This window comes from Haliaeetus albicilla, chromosome Z (genome assembly GCF_947461875.1).
Source record: "Haliaeetus albicilla chromosome Z, bHalAlb1.1, whole genome shotgun sequence".
NCBI lineage: Eukaryota > Metazoa > Chordata > Aves > Accipitriformes > Accipitridae > Haliaeetus > Haliaeetus albicilla.
In genome coordinates, this window is record NC_091516.1 from 30,922,788 (window position 1) to 30,933,560 (window position 10,773).

Here is a 10,773-nt window from a genome sequence, read left to right on the forward strand (position 1 = left end):
GCTCATGGAGTAGTGAATTCCCCTCCTCTGAGAATTTTAAGGGAGCTGTCTCTTACACCTACACATGCATAATCAATAACAGCAGAAACCCTTTGTAATAAAGATATATTTTAAGAATTAACACCAGGGACAGCTTCAAATGCCATCCTTGCTCTCAGAGGACCTTACAGTACTGAGAAATAAAAGCTCTAAACAGCCCCTCCAATCTCAGACAAACAGTGGAGTATGGCTTGTTGCTAGAGACCACGGGAGCATGGCAGCACCTGCTGTTTAGGCCTACTCAAGCACGTTATAAAATTGGCTGTTTCTCACAGGCAGTTTTGCCGACTAATCCAATGCCAAAAATGTATTTTAACTAAAAGGTAGAATATTAACTGGTAAGGGACATGGGGGAGAATGCAGAGAAAGAACATTGGTTTATGTCTGTTGTACTGCATGATTTCTACTATTGTTGCACTGTGTCCTTGTTTTACAGCACAAACATCTATTATAAACTCACTGAATTCTGTTCAGTCATTTCTTGGGGTTATCCTGAAATCTGTATTGTTTTTAATAGTTCAGCCCCTGCTGAGTAGAATGAAGTTGGTACCTTTGTGGTATAAATCTAAAACAATAACTATTGCAGGCTTTTTTATTTTTTAATTAAGACATCACACAGTACTTTCTCTTGGCTATTTTAACTATGCTACTAGCACCAGCTCACGTGTATTGTTACAATCAGGCAATAATGATACCTACCCATAATGCAGGGGCAAAAAAGGAGAAAAATATTCTTTGAGTGTTTTCTTTGAAATGATAGAGACATCAACAACTGTAATATAATGAGTGACCTTCATCAGTTTCACTAAGTGAATGAGAGGCATTTTTAAGGTGAAGATTAGCTGCCGTTGCTTTTTCTTCAAATCTTAGTCTTTCCCAAATTCCAGTAGGTTTTCTGGTCTGCTGTTCTGAAAACTTGTGTGTTCAGTTACAATACAGTTATGCAGACCTACAACAGACACACATCTCTATCAGTCACCCCATATTCCTTAACTAGAGCCATAAACTAAAGAAACAGTCTCTGAAAGCTTAAGCATTAATAGGAACAATCTTTGTTTGGCTGCTAAACTACAGTGACAGCAGCAAGCTCTCACACAGATGAAACTAACATGAGCAACACTACACACTTCATTGGTGTAATCTATTCCAGTTGTAGATCCTCTTCTCCAATGGGCCAAAAAACCAACACTGGTAACTAATACTGCTAATATAACTGCATATTCTGGGCTTTTGTTGGTACAGCAGCTTTAGTCATAAATTGCACCTTATTGCACTCCTGATCAACACAGCTATATTGACAGAGTTTATGGTATAGACATAGCCCTCAGTTTCTGGTCCAAATTGGCAGCTCTTTGCTCTGCTGAGACCATCAACTTGACTCCCAAACAAGACGAAGCTGATTAGCCAGTTTCCAGCAGGACATCAAAAATAAACCAAGAGAAAATTCAGATGATTAATCCAATCTGCCATCAAAATGTGGCTGGTATAAATCCCGGTGGTATTGGAGACTTGAACTCTAATTTTAAACTGTGTGTACAAGTACTGCAATATTTGTTAGTTTTCTTTACTGCATGCTTATCTTGACCAGACGTTGATAAACAGACTCTTGTGCTGTAAAACAGTGAAAATAAAACAAAAAGAATTTTCAAAATCTAAATTGCTTTAATATGTATTTCAGAGAGAAACAGCACATAATATACTGAATTATGAATACCTGGCCAGATTCAAACAGGCTATTAACCAAATAGATTATCAATGAAGAAAGGAGGGGAAAAAAAACCCAACCCTCAAACAAAAAAATGTACTGCAACTGAAAACTGTTACATGGACTGTCAGGTATAGGGGTGATATGAGGCATTATAAACAAAGAGCTTGATTTCAGCTCTTAGTTGAACTCTTCAGGAATTTTTTATTGGGCTCAAAGTTGTTGCAATAATAAACATTCTTGTCCATTGGTTTCTGTGTGCACAATACACATTGCTTTGAACAGGTCTTTTAAAGTGAGATTGATAGGTCAGGACATGTGTCCCTTGTTATTACATAAATGGGCCACAAGGCCATTTCAAACAATCTCTCATTGAAAGTCTGTGTAGCAGGGCACTCTTTAGCACAGTTCAGCTTATTGAACCCCTGTTCACAGAAGGGAGGACAAGACAATAGACATTACAGATCCATATAACTTAAGCAAAAGCTGTCACTAGCCTAACTAGTAAATAGGATTTGACCAGGAAATAATTTAACATGAGGGCAATGTTTTTAACAGCATAGTATGCAGGAAGCAAGAAACCAGTAGCTTAGTGTGCTCAGATTGCTTAAAATGCATTATTATCCAGTATCATGTGTACTGTTTTGTCTATGAACTGCAGAACTTCAAGAAACGGACTCCTGCACTCATGGATGCAAATACAAGCATATTCTTTGAGTCAAATGTATTCAGAGTACATATGTGGAAAGTCATAGACTTTATTAGGTGCTGAACAATCTTTCTAATGGCAGAATTTCAGCCAAGAACTTCACTTATAACTTGACATGATAAGGCAAAGGAGAAATAAAATTACAGACAACAGCTAAGAATTTTGTAAAGTGCTGGTGAAACCCTACAGTAACCAAATGAACATATTACAACAAAAGGGGACAATGATAATATGCTGCTGATTCTTTACAGCAATTTTGCTACATTTCTAAGTGTGTCACCTGTGACATGCCGTTGTTGAATTTCAATTTGCAATAATGATCTAAACTGTAATAATAACCCTTGTTCATTTTAGTTCATAAAGTGTTCCACAAAACCACCCTGTTCCAATGAACTGCATAAATACTATTAATCCCTAATTTATAAACAGACTTATGTAAATAGAAAAGTTAAGAAACCTGATGAAGCCCTCAGAAAAATCTGCTGCCAGAGCTGCTGTAAGAATGTAACCACTTGGCATGGGTTTAACTCTGTGGCTGCTGCTGAACTCAGTAGAAAAACTAATTTTTAAAAATCCCACCCCAGAGTTCACAGCTCACAAGCCGTTATACTCAGCCTTCCATAAAACATTTGAAAATTAAACAAATATCCAAATTTTAAAAAGAAAAAATAATTAAAGAATAAGAAGAAAATCATGTGCCAGAGAACACTAAAACACTATAGGGCTCTGGAACTGTACACTTCTTCCAAGTTGATGGTGTATAATCAAACTACAATGTATTAAGCACTCTGTTAGCTTATCTGCTTGATCATCTTGCCAGCGCAGGACGAGGAACAGCTATGAATAACAATTATATGCAGACAGGTATCCAGGCCCTCTTTGTAAATGACTGAATTGATAGAACCTTTACACTCCTAATTTAGAGTCTAATAAACACCTGTCATAGGAAAATATACTCAAAGTAATCTACAATGAGGAGGCAAGCCAGACTGCAATGAGCAAATACACTTCAGGCACAAGGAACCCCCACTTCCCTTCTTAACCTTGTTAAAACTTTGAAGTCACAAAGCTGGGAAGGAAGGCTGTTCTGTTCTTCTAGGCTATGAAATCTCCTCGTGTTACTTCTTTCAAAGGGAAACGATTTCTGATCGTGACATAAGCTTAACCTGCCATCTATTATGCAATGGTGCATGAAGCATGAACTTGGATTTTGGATTCTGCAAATGCTAACACATGTTATACCAACAAATCCATACTAACTGTGGGCCAAATTTTGTAGTTCTCCCCCAGACAAAACACAATCAAAGCTGAAGTAAACAACACCTAAGTAAAAGCTACAGGATTTGGCAATTTTAGCCTTACTTTCTTTTCCCCTTGAATAGCCAAGGCAAACAGAATTTATTTCATTTTCTGCATGCCATGGGGATGTGTGGAGCAAAAGGGAGTGGGCCAAAGAAAGAACTGGGAAGGGAGGAGCCTGAGTTTCAAGAGAAGAATTACTCTTATCCTTCCTCCATAGGCCCTCACTACACAAAATCCACACGGCCAGGGCGTCGGCAGTGAGGGTGTGGGTGCAGCTCCTGGGAGACTTCTGGAGACTCAAGGCGTCAGTAGGTTTCTTGTGAAATTCCTTCCTTACCCACTACAGTGATGAAACTGGAGTCTCACAGGTCCTTGTTCAATAGCACAGAAAGGTATAAGTCCTCAGTGTGCACTTCCCAAGGCACAGCCATGCTTCCCTGCACCCGTTGGGCAGAAGTATGAGCTTAAGGCTACACATTATGGCTAAACAAAGTAAAAATCATGGTATTAGTCTGCCACTGCCACTCTATTGATCTTCAGTATTAAAATAAAACTAAGATCTTTCCTTCAAATGAGTTTCAAGGAAGAGGACTTTATAGTAGGTTTTCTGGACATAAAACAGCTAATCAAGCAGAAAATGTGTTTATTAGTTTATAAAATGGTAAGTTTCACTATAAGACATATAAGAGCAGTGACTTATTAAGTGATATTATTCTCATGATTGTACTGCTATATTATCTTTACGTTGTCAGGCAATCGGTAGAAAATTGTTCTGCTTCAGGCAATCCTTACCCTTGCTATACAACTGTTGTTACGTACATTTTTCTCATTATGATAAGTACTTTGATCTCTCAGCAAATGTTCAGCATCTTATAAACTGTAACATAAAACCTATATAGAGCAAAGCGATGACTAAAAAGATCATAACAATCACAACTGTGGTTCTCAGATATCCCTAAAATACACAACAGAAAAATAAGGAGGGAGGGAAGAAGAAATGCTTTGACTGTCAGTAGACACTTAAACTCTTTTAAGCATCAGATTATTTTCTCTTTCAGTGATGTCTCTTGGAGATCTGATTTTTACAGTCATCAGAAGCCAGGTTCAAGTAAAATACCTCCCTTGTGATAAAAACAGAGTCTTTACAATTCAGAACTCCTCTTTGAAAGAGCACTAACTACAACCCACATTACTGAGAATATACCTAGCCAAGCACAGGTATGAATGGATAAAGCCTTTACTTCAGTGCCTTTAACATTACATTCTGCAGACAGTTATCAATTTGAAATGCACAGTTTAGTGAGATTTATTGATGGCTGTAGGTCAGCCTTTTCTATTAATACAGTAGATGTGTCTTCTCATATAGAAGAGGCTTACAGTATGGCAAAGACATGGATGTGTGTGGTCCTTTAAATAATTAGAAAGCAGCCCAGTAGCTCAGTTGTTCTTCCATTATTTCATTCATTCATTTTCTTTCTGAGAAAAGAAAAAAAGCATTATTCCCCATGGCAACGTATGAAAATTAGATTGGCCCAGTTTGAGCAGGAAATCTCAGCATTAAAGCAGTTTTCAAAAAAGTAAAACTTGTGGTAAGGTGGCAATCAGCTCCACTGTCATGCAAAAAAGCTTTGACTATAGAAAAGACAGGATTTCTCCAGGCTTGTAGACTAGCACAGTCTGGGCTTGCTAGAGACATTGTCTCATTTTTCCTTTGGAGGGATATTCCTTCCCTTCCACTCCTCCACCTTCCTGACTTTTCCCTCCTTTTTGATGTCTCTCATCATTTCACCATCAGTAGGTAAATCAGAGTCCTTTGCTTCACACAAAGCCTTTCTATGCAAAGAGGCTCAAGGAAGGTCTATAAGCATTGTGAAAAGAAACTTAACAAACACGGGGAGGGAGAAACCGCTAAATGATAAAGAGGAAGCTAGCAAAAATCTGTATCTTAAAAGGGAAGAATAAATAACCTTTCAAAAGAGGGGAGTGCATGAGTTTTATCATTTCACCTACAATGCTTCGCATCTGGAGACAGACTGCTGACACAGACTGGCAAAGGCAGAAAATAATCTAACAAGCGTAAAAACAAGAAAGAATATCACTTTCATCAGAAGTTATAATGTTCAAAAGCAACCCCTCTAGCTTTATAAATTGTTGTTTGCAGGGGCACTATGGTGAATCACTTCGTTTCTAGCAGTAGTTGCACTGTCACAGCCTTTCTCAAAGGCACTGATAAGAACAAACTGCAAATCCAGCATTTACCACCAAGTGGCCTGGGCTGAAAAACTCAGGCCTGAACTGTCACTTCTGACATGTTTGGAAATGCCATTTTGGCTGAGCACCAGCTCTGTGACTGTAGAAGATCTGCCACTTTAAGTATTTCTTTAGGCTTTTGCTGCCATAATTACAGAGGATAAAAGAATGAGAGCAGTGTTCACCACACCAGACTTGACCGCTAAATACCAGACACTTAAAACAAGATCAACACGTTACTTGGGTTAACACAGAAAATTCATCTGGTGACAAACACATTTAGCTCATTGTTCCACACTGACTTCAGCACAATATTCAGCTTCTATATCTGAAAACAAACTATAGCTATTTAATTCTGTTGGGGAAAAATAATATTTGACTTATGAAATTGATTATTTGTACCAGCCTGCTGTATTCTTAAATGTGCTGATTTTCTTATAGAAAGGCTAAGAGTTTTTCAGATTCACTACTTTTATTTTTTAAATTAGTGGGTTTATGGACCATAATAGGAATACAGCTAATACTGAGGATCTTACACATTTAACTAAGGATGAACAGATTAGTTTCAAGGGCAAGCACTGAGCAAAAGAAGATATGTCAACATTTGCAGAATATTACCCAGGCACCTATTCCTCAATGCAACAGGAAAATGCTCAATATTTAATGGCACTGTAATATATTCACTTAATAAATATTTTGTTTTTCAAATCAGAATCAGTGTAATTCCAGTCCATAAATGGAATGCAAATCTATTCTTCCATAAACTAGAGGACAACATAGAGAAAGAGGCATGAAAATAGTTTTTACCAGGTTGTCAAAATGGTTTTGCATACAACACTTCATATACTTACTGCAAGGTCTTCCCTCAGTCCAGAATCTGTCTTCATTATCACAATCCTCTTACTGTACGTGCTATTGATGTGATCTTCATTCTGTGATCTCTCAAAAGACCTGCAGTGACCCTCTGTGATGTCCAGTTTGGGGTTGGTTTGTTTACTAAACTGTGCTAAAAATGCTCCTAGTTACTATTATTAAAAGTCAACTTTTGCCAGCAGACATGACAACTTCCATCTTTCTAAGAACAGGAAAAGACAACAAAATTTCAAATAACTACTATCTGGCCATAAACTAATGAGTTCATAGTGACAACCACTCCCAAATACCTCACAGGGGGAAAGGGATGAATTTTCTTTAATGTTTGGAGAATGCTTTGAAGGCCTTTATAATGGGCATTACACACACACACACAGAGTAGTTATGAAGGATTTTCATCCATTCTAACTACTCTGTCATATAGATCTGTATTTGGTTACATTTCATTTCCAGCCTCTTCTCTGTTAAAAAAGTGATTAAACTAGGAAGAGGTGAACCAAGTTCTGGGAGCTCTGGGTTTTTTGGAAAATGGAATTACAGGCTTCCTGCAAGCATAGCAAGTAGATATAAAGAATATTTTACAGAGTTAAATTTAACATAAAAAGAGAAAAGAAACATGCTTCATGGAGCAAAAGGAACAAAACTTTCTACTTATCCAGTGGACCAAGGCAACAAACAACTGGCAGTACAAGTTTCTCACCCAGCCTATACATCTCCATTAGGGACACATCTATGCAGCAGTTTACAGACAGACATGAACTTGCTCTGCCTATATCCTGGTCAGCTCAAAGCCAGAAGACGTATTACCACACAATCCAACCTAAAATGTCAGCTTCACCAGAGTGCTTACTAGGTTCGGCCTGCGTCTGTTACTAACGTGGTTTCTAGCTGGTTTGGAGCACGGGCAAAATGAGTTCATGTCTGCCTGAGAATAACCAGCTCAGTATAACCCAAGATTCAGAAAAGGTACCTCTCATGCTGGAGAACTGCTTATGCCTCTTTGGCACAGCACAGTCAGCTAAATGGTGGATTGGCAATGAACTGACCGTCTTACTTAAAAAAGGCAATAAAGGAGCTGAAAGCAACAGCCTGGTAGCTTGTTAATCTGGTCTGGATCACAACTACCATCACATTATTTTTATTAAAGTAACAGAGCTACACATCCTTCAGTAAATTAAACTACCCCTGTTCCCTCAGATGTCATTCTGCCCGGTCACCATGCCCAAGCATGGGATTATAGTTAATCACAGAGAGATCATATATCCCTGCCATCACCTTGCTGAACCTCTCAGCTCTTGGGAGGGAAACTAGAGACCATAAAGGTGGTATTAGTCAGGGTTCTTGCCAGTAAACACTACATTTGGTTATATATATGTGATGTGCTTGAAAAAAGAACAAAAGGACCCTGAGGAAAGTTTTTCATAAGAAACAAAAATCATATGAAACATAAAACATACACTCGAATAATAATAAATGTAAGTGCTATCACTATGCACAAATGTACACATGATACTTAGTACCTTCTAAATTAATCAGACCTGATCCTGGATCACCTCTCCATCTGTGTTGCCCAGATGGCAGAAACCCAGTACAGTTAGCCCTATTTCACCCCTTCCCAGCTCACCCAGTGAGCACGGAGGACATGCTGCAGATGGAGCAGAAGTGGCAGGCCCTCCATGCCTTGTGAACTGCAATCCTTGATCAACAGGTCTGCCAATGGGACTTGCAGTGGGGGCTGACTATTTAGCAGGGTGGGAAGTGGCTTAGAGCCCTACTGCTTCTACAGTCCATTGCGATGTTAAAAGCAGTTTGAACTGGCCAGTTGATTTGATCTGTGATTTTTAAGCCCCAGTGTGACACTCTGGAATGACCTCTGGGGGGGAAGAGTTAACCTGTAAAATAGCACTTTGTGAATTAAACCTGGCATAAGTTCACTGTGCTTTCCTTCTAGGGGATTAGATCTTTACTATGCAAATTCTGACTGTAGACAGGCAAATGGATATATTGGTACAAATCACACTTCAGCACTTACATTGCTAAGAACAGTAAGAGAATATAATACACCAAGCAGATTTATATTCTGTTGGGTAATCCTCCAGGCTTGCCCTTGCTAAAAAGTCAGACCCGGTTTATGTCAGAAGCAGTCAATAATACAGAAAACTAATACAGGGAATTGAGTGAGTGTCAACTGCTTAATTCATGCAGAGGGGAGGTAGCTTTTCTTTAGTAACCCCTCCTCACCAAGAAGGTGTTGTAATATTTTTGCAGCAGGGGAGTAACAGAAATTTTACATTTGAGAGAGACACATTATCTAGCTAAGCAAGCATTATCAAAGCAAAACAAAAACAGTGGCAACAAATTTCTGACAAGGCTGGCTTGTGTATGAAACAAGGTGGTGTCCCTCTCTGAACCTTGAATAGAAACATTATTTTTATCTCCACAAGAAGCCATCATCGCTCTTTCACCAAAAGGAAGGTCACACCATCTTTCACAAAAGATTTGCCTGCTCGTAATTACCGCCTGCAGTGTACAGACAAATGCAATCTTTTAAAATGCTAACTGTGTTATACTTGTACCCGAGGGATCCAATGGTACAAATGTAATGTGGCCTAACCAGTTTGTCTTAGCAAGACCTTACAGTGCTGATTTGAAACAGCTGAACTAAATCAACAGTTACCTTGAGCCAGAGGCCTTTGGAGAGCAATTAGAGTCAAAGCTTGGGTTTTGAACCCAATATGCCCTGTCAGTCTCAATGATTTGTGTTTGTTGTACTCAGCCTCATTTCCTGCATGAAATACGAGGCTGTATAAAGAGGAAAAATTCCCAAGATTAAAAAATATTTGACCTCAGTGCATTTGCGAGCATGAAAGTACACATGTCTAAATGACCATTTTGGTTTGTAGTACAAAGTTCTATTGATGTTGGCAGGCTAAGCTTCCCTGTCTCAAAGCCACATGAATGGTTTCAAGTTTCAGCCAAAAAATGTTTTCCACATGCTTTAGTGTGGGCCAATTTACACAGCAGATTTTGCGGAGACTGTGGCCAAGTGCTTCATAAAGGGCTGCCTTCTTTGGGATCAGGGAAACCACAACAGACACATTGCTAATGCAATCTAATTATCTGCTTGAATATTTTTCCAGATGTATCCAATGTCTAAAAATACTGCAATAAAAAAGGTATTATTTGGCTACTTGGACTGAAACAGTGGCATAAAGAACCTGCTTGTCTACAGGGAAAGTTGTAACAATTTAATTCTGCAACTGCCTTTAAATCAGTCAGACAAAACCGAACACACCGAAGGTAGGTTATTTGATGCCTCATGTTTGGAATTAGTGTCCCAAATTAAAACATGAACAGAGGGGTGCTTTTTTGTCAAAAAGTGCATCTCATTCTTACAAGGTAATTTCCTTCATTTGCAAATCACAATTTGGTATTGGGGAGGTTGATTTAATTCATAACAAAGCATCTTTTCAATGAAAAGAGATGAAACACAAGGACTCTGGGCAGTGGTATGTGGATAGCTGTGTCATGAATTACCTTTGTTTTTATTGTAAAAGTTCACTACAGGTAGATCACTCAGTATCCCAGCTCCAGGCAAAAGTGAAAAACCAAAGCAAGCAGCTTTTTCCCCCACCAAATCTTCCTAGATTGCCCACTTAATGTCAGTGAGAACTGGTTTCCTTCTTCCTGTTAGTGTGCCTAAAAATCACAAATTGGCATAGGTTATTCAAACAGGATCTGACCATTCAATAGATTTTTCTGTACTATGCCTTGATCAAGGAATATAAATAAAATTACAGAAGTCACAGTTTCCATCAGGAAAAATAACAGTTTGCATAACTTACAATTCCAGAGTCACAGACCTATTTGTTCAAATGCTTTTACTGTTGTATTT

The 10,773-nt window shown here is 38.5% G+C and overlaps 1 long non-coding RNA gene across 1 annotated transcript; it reads right to left on the reverse strand.

The window, feature by feature from the left end:
• Positions 1-4,327: 4,327 nt before the first annotated feature.
• Positions 4,328-7,404, reverse strand: LOC138683679 (uncharacterized). The gene is made up of 2 exons (XR_011323090.1): positions 7,319-7,404; positions 4,328-5,231 (listed from the first exon to the last, which is right to left on the reverse strand). It is a non-coding gene; the product is annotated as an uncharacterized lncRNA (long non-coding RNA).
• Positions 7,405-10,773: the final 3,369 nt, after the last annotated feature.